The sequence below is a fragment of the Parasteatoda tepidariorum genome, chromosome 9, assembly GCF_043381705.1.
Source record: "Parasteatoda tepidariorum isolate YZ-2023 chromosome 9, CAS_Ptep_4.0, whole genome shotgun sequence".
Lineage (NCBI taxonomy): Eukaryota > Metazoa > Arthropoda > Arachnida > Araneae > Theridiidae > Parasteatoda > Parasteatoda tepidariorum.
In genome coordinates, this window is record NC_092212.1 from 82093504 (window position 1) to 82100478 (window position 6975).

The window sequence follows — 6975 nt, forward strand, 5'->3', positions numbered from 1 at the left end:
TTCAATACTTTTGTTTTGAACAACTTCGTTTTCTTTGTTTTGAAAAATCCGACAGTAATATTTAATGTTCCTTCAAACATGTAAGAGTCCTACATAAAATTTTGATAAAGTTGCGGCCCGTCATTTGATTTATGTTTTTAATTGTGGCCCCAGGCTTCATGTAAGTTGGAAACCCCTGTTCTAGAACGTGAAGATCCGATCAAAAGTTATTCTGGGTGGTCCGTTTATTCATTTGTTCGGTGCTCTGCATATATTTAAATATTTTAAAGGAATTTTGCATTAAATATATAGCAATTTTGTTAAAAATTATTTTAATAAGCGAAAAATTGTCGTTGACTGTGGTAACACATTATGAATTTATAAACTCATTCACTTGCCCATAAATAAAGTCACTGCTGTTAATATACTTACTCGTTTTTAATAAGCTTATTCACTGATCTTAAAGCATCCACCCCTTGTTTCTTGAATGGAAATGATCCTATCTGGAAAATGCAAAATTTAAATGAAATTGTGCTTTTTCTGCTGTACAATTATTAAAACCTTTGCAACACGAACTCTAACTATAAAGAAAGTTAGCATAACAATATTTTATTTTGTAACCGTCGTTGAACAGGTGACCCAAATTTTGAGTTTACGGCTAATCAACTCCGCAGTTTTCTGATTTTGAACCCAATCAATAAGATAATGGAACTCCTGGATCAAGTATGGGTAGAAATTTGCTTTCTTCTAGGACTTTTGGATGGAACTAACCCGCATTTGAGTTACATGAAGACCATGAGAACCTCCCACGTTTAGCCTGACCGCAAGGGGACCCGTGATCCGTCTACCACTGTGGATATTTCACGTCAGCAGTGTGGTTGGTGCAAGCTGGATGCGGAATTCGTTACAGGTCTTAATTAAAAAAATGAAAAAAAAATGTAATGAAGTAATAAGCATTTCGAATCACAAAATTAAGTAAAAATTAAATAATAAATCCACGACCTTCTTATTAAAAAAAAAACACTAGCTGGAAAACAAAAAACAACTAGAAGAGGGAGCGATGAGAGGTGGTTAACTCAGAAGAGATGGTTTAATTTTTTAATATGCTTTGAATGGATTTTTCAATTTTTGGCTGATAAATTAAGCAAAGATTTTGTGGGCGTTGCCTAACGTTTAAAACTTAACGTTAAAAACGTTTACCTAAAACTGGAAAATGTCTGAAAGGAAAATTCAAACTTTTGGTTTGCCTTGCTTGAAAATAAGCTTAATTTTTTCCCCGCCATATTTTTGTCAGGTTGAGTAACTATTAAGAAACAAAAACAAAAAAACAAATTATTAGATTTAGAGACTAATTTATATCACGTGTTTTCTAAGCCAAAAATAAGCTAAAACTCTTTTTAGCCTTATTTTATTTTGTAATGGGAAGCAAGCTTCAACTTTTTACTTTATGACAAAAATAGCTAATACTTATTTTGGACGAAACCTTTTTTGGAGAATGGACTACGAATTTTTTTATGAGTTAATGTTTGAAGGACAAATTTGAGTTTGTGGTTTGTAAGTAAAAAACTGGCTAAAAGTTTTTAAACATTATTTTTTTTAGAGGGTAAGGTAAGAATATGGAATGAATATGGAATCATGGTAATCATGGTAATGAATATGGTAAATGAATATGGAATCATGGTAAGAATATGGAATGAATTCCTGAATATGGAATAACGCATAAATGCAGAATTGAAACTTACGAATTTTTGGTTAAAATTTTGCAAACTTGTTTCGGCGTTGTAAAGTTAAAATAGGCTAATGATTTCCATCTATCGTGAGCACATAAGTTTTTTAATATGATCAAAACTTGAAGGCAATATTAACCCTTTTGTAACGGTAACCTGCTCTGCTGAAGTACCACCAAATAGTACAACACACCAAGAAATGTGCACATTTCACGTTACAATTCGTATTACACTACACTTTTATACCTAACTAATATTTCCCTCTTAAATATAATAAATAGCAACTTGTTAAATATTACGCCCTAAGACGCGATGGCTCAGGGCTAGAGCGTTCACCTTTCAATCAGGTGAACCGGGTTCGAATCTCGGCAATTGCTAGTCGATATGAATTCCACATCCGGCTTGCACCGAAAACAGTGCTGACGTAAAATATCCTCAGTGGTAGACGGATCATAGGTTAGAGTTCCTTTGCCGTCAGGCTTACCGTGGAAGGCTCTCGTGATCTTCCTCTCCTTGTAACGCAAATGTTGGTTAGTTCCATCAAAAAGTCCCTCACAAATGCAACTTTCTCCCTATACTTAATCCAGGAGTTCCCTCGTCTTCTGGATTGGGTTCAAAATTGCAAGGCTACGTAGTTGAACATCAGTAGTCATAAACCCAAAAATTGGGTCGGCAGTTCAATGACGGTTATAAAAGAAATATTATGCCATTTCAAATGTAAGGAAATAAAAAGAATATAAAAATGTAAGGAAAAATGAAGGGGGAAGACGCTAGATACCCTGGATTGCGTGAAAATCTGTTCTGTTTTCTAGTGGGCAAATTCTGAATTACACTTCAATATTAAAAAAGAATGACCTACCATATTGGCGAATTGTTGTTAATTTTACAAACAAAAGCAATTTAATAATATTGGATCCAATCAACCTGAATCAGTTTTTTCCTGTTATAGGGATTTTTAAAAAAAAATATTTCCCTGAGTATAGGGACATTTCAGTAAACGTTAAAAAAAAACGATAAAATTTTAATTTATACGGGAGAATCACTCGAAATCCAGTAGTCTTCCCTAAAAATCCAGTAGGGTTGGCAGCTATGTGTGTTGAAAGAAAAAATGGACCACTTTGAATAACTTTTGACATACTGATCGGATCTTCACGTTATAGGACCCAAACATAATTGTCAGAGAAGGTGATCTCGAATATACTAATTAGAGCAGACAATATTTTAAGTTTCGAAATAAGGCATAAAAACGCACTTTCTCCGTATAAACATGCCTTTTTTTTTTAAAACGGATTCGGGTTTTTAACAACCAAAATAAAAATATTTTTATTATTTTCATTTTTCGCAAATATTTATTATTTTTTATTATTTTATTAAATGATAGTTGAAAAGATTCTAAATAGTTAGATTCATAATTTCTTACGCTATTTCAAAAGTACGCAATTTTGCAAAGCAAAATACAAAATTTAAAAGAAATTGGTTAAAAATAGTTCTTGACAAATCGAAATAATTCAAAAGAAGTTGAATATTTATAATTTAATTTCTCAACAACTATTCAGCCGATTTCGCTCAAATGTTTTGCCTTGTAAAATTACAAACTTTAAAATGACGTAAAAATTGTATACCTTACAATTCAATNTAATTAAATTCACATACCATATTAATTACTCATGGGAAAAAAATAGATTAATTGGAAGGCTAAAAATAGCATGACAATAATAAAGCACACTAAGAATGATGAGGATACAGAAATGCATGATAAATAACTTAGAGGAAGGAATTTTATTCGCAGCTGTGCAATGAGCAAAAAATAATAGTAAATAAAAAAAATAATCTCCCTGAATAACTTTTGTTCTAATGATTGGATTTTCACATACTAAGTGAATAAACTCGAATATGAATAATAAGTCATGTAATTCTCTCAATAAACATATTTGAATTCCTGACCCTCAAAGATTTTGAAAGATTGGATAAAATGAGGGGCTAATAAGTTATATGTATATGGCGATAGTCACATAAAGCAGCCAAGTAAAGTCGCTGCTAGAAATGAATATTTTAAGATGACCCATACTCTAATTCAAGAGAGGAATATTTAATTTTACTATTGCTAAGCAACAAAGTTCAGATCATTAAAAAAAATAAAAAATTGAAATAATGTTCTGTGATTGCTCGGAAAGGTTTATTTATTAATAGTGTATAGAAAATAAAAATTTTATACCTCATAATTAAAAATATTTTTATCCTCAATTAAACTAAATAATAAAAAATATTAAATAATTATTAAAAAACATTTTTTTGTATTCTAGGTAAACAAGTTTTATCAGTGGACGCAGTTTTTTTTCTTTTTTAATGCTCAATTAGTTTTAAAAATATGACTAGAGACACAAAAAGTGAAATTAACATTAAGGGGTCCAAACTTTGGATCACTCTCCTGACCAAACTATCAGGATCATATTTCCTGGGTTGCGGCTATAATCCGAATCCGTTAAAAAAAAGATATTTTATTTCAGAGAAAGTGCATTTTTATGTCTGATTTTGTAACTTAAAATATCATCTGCAATAATTAATTAGCATATTTGAGATCACAGCCCTCAAACTGTTAAGTCAACTTAAAAAGTCAAGTTGGCGAAAAGTAATTTTTAGCTAGCAAAAAAGCTTTTTTTAAAGTGTTCTCGTAGGAGCAAACATTGCAGGATAAAATCTTAAATTTCGTTGCAAATTATTAGTTACTTTTTAAAGTTAAGAAAAAGCTATTTTAGCCGTGATTTTTACTTTGGTTGCAATTTTCTTCCTGGTTAACGAGTTTCTTAAGGTTAATAATCGTCTACAAGGGTTCAACGTTTCGAGGCAAAACTCAGACTTGAAGTTTCTAGGTCAAATATTAGCTAACACTTGCCATAAAATTGTTACTTACAGTTTTTTTAATAGTTTAACGTATGGATTAACGATGTATTAAAAAGACTATAANTAAATATGGAGACAGATATAAATATAAACAGATATAAATATGGATAAAATTCAAACTTGTGGTTTTTATTGTTAGAAATTAGATAGAATTTATGCTTTTTAAGAAACGTTTTCGTTTTTTGGGGAAACAATTTTTAAGCGAATTCATATAAATATTAAAATTTTAAAGTTTGTGTTAGTTTTTCCTATATAAAAAATCCCTTGTAATTATACAAATATTAAATCTAAAATAAATATTTCTGAAAATTTGATATAGCATGCAATTGTTTTCAAACATTTATATTAAAATGAAATAAGATATATTCTTCACTAATTCAAAAATAACGAAGGAAAAGTTAACTTTTTTGATGCATTGTGAAATTGAATCCAGAAACTTACGTTTTCGTTTTTTTCTAAACCCACTGTACTTCTGTTCAAGCTGTAAATAAATTAAAGCTCTTAACTATTTGCAACTAGAACGGTCTACAGGTCTTAAAATGAGTGAATGTTGTAAAAATGAGCTAGTAGTAATTTTAAAATGCCGTAAACTAGCAAAAGTGTCTAAAAATGCAAAAAAATGTCTGGTGATAGCTCAAGGGATAGAGCGTTCGCCTTTCAATGATGTGAACCGGATTCGAATCTCAACGATGGTTGGTCGATATAAGCTCCGCCTCCAGCTTGCTGCGACCACAGTGCTGACGTAAAATAGTCTCAGTGGTAGATCGCGTCTGGCTAACCGTGGGACATTTCGTTTCTTTCCTTGTTATGTAACGCAAATGCAGGTTAGTTCCATCAAGAAGTCCTCTACGATGGCGAATTTCACTCAATACTTGATTTCGATCAATACTTCGTTCAATATATCCAATAGCGAATGCAATAATCATGGTAAAAATGTCATTAATAACAGTACTTGCTGAAAGAGCCACGGAAGCTCAGGGGATAGAGAGTTCGCCTTCCAATGAGATGAACAGGGTTCGAATCCCAGTAATGGCTGGTGATATGAATTCCACACAAGGCTCACACCTGCCACAGTGCTGACGTGAAAAATCATCAGTGGTAGAGGAATCATGGGCTTGAGTCCCCTAGCCGTCAAGTTAACGGTGGGAGGTGTTCGTGGTTTTCCTCTCCATGTAAAACAAATACGGGATAGTTCTATCAAAAAGTCCTCCCACGTCGACACATTTCTCCCAATACTCGATACAGGAGTTCCCTTGTCTTCTGTATTGGATTCAAAATTTGAAGGCTGCGGAATTGAACATCAGTTGTCGCAAACGCAAAATTGGGTCGGCTGCTCAAGAAAAGAAAATGCAGATGTCATCAAAATTTAGGCTTTACTCATCTGTAATGTAAACTTTGTTAAAAACCAATATAGTTTATCGCTGACTGATGAGCAGCTTAAAAAAACTGTAGACAATTTCAGATTCATCACTGTATATCAAAATTAGCTCTTTGCAAACGAAAGATTTTGATGGGTTAAGGATTTTTAACAAAAGGGCGTACTAATTTTAATCTCTAATAACATTAATCTTAATTTAGGAACGACGCTTAGATGTGAACAGTTTTATATTAGACGGTTGTAGCAATCTTGAGCCATTAAGATTAAGTTTTAAAATGTGAAGATTTGATTATTAGATCACAAGTTATTCATGGTGGTATGCTTTTTTTTAAAAATAATTTATCTTAGAATTCTGAATTTTTCACGATAGTTAAACAAAAGTACAAAAATGATTTAAGTGCAAAGATTTTCGTGATACATCGATTTTTTAGAAATTATTTTTCTTTAGATTTAAATGGGTTACTGTAACTTATGATTTTTTTTTTTACTTGGGTTAAATTGCTCAGGATAAAACAGGTTATAACGCCTGTTTTTTTTTTCTCAAAAAATCGAAACTTTTGTATGGAAAAGGCCTCGCTATCCCATAAGGGTGCATGATAGATGTGTGGTAAACAAAACGTGCCTTCTTTTGAAGAACATGCAGAAAATTTAAGGATAACAGTAGAATTTCTTAGTTATGCAGAAGATAACTTAAACAGTGGTCACACACTCATTGCTTTATATGTTAAACGGGTCCCTATAACGGGTTACGTTTTAAGGCGAAATTCAATTTTGCATTTGTTTATTTCGCAGTTAAGCAAAAAATATATATTACTGAATATTATTTGGAAGATAGGTTTCACGGATTTTTTTGGTGGTATAACGATTTCTTACAGTAAACTTAAATTTGACGGCAGACAGTGTTATTGGTTGAATGGTTTATGGTGTTTCAGATTTTAAGAGGATAAGTTAGTTAAAACTTAATTTGACCATAACTCTTTTTGAGGGGTA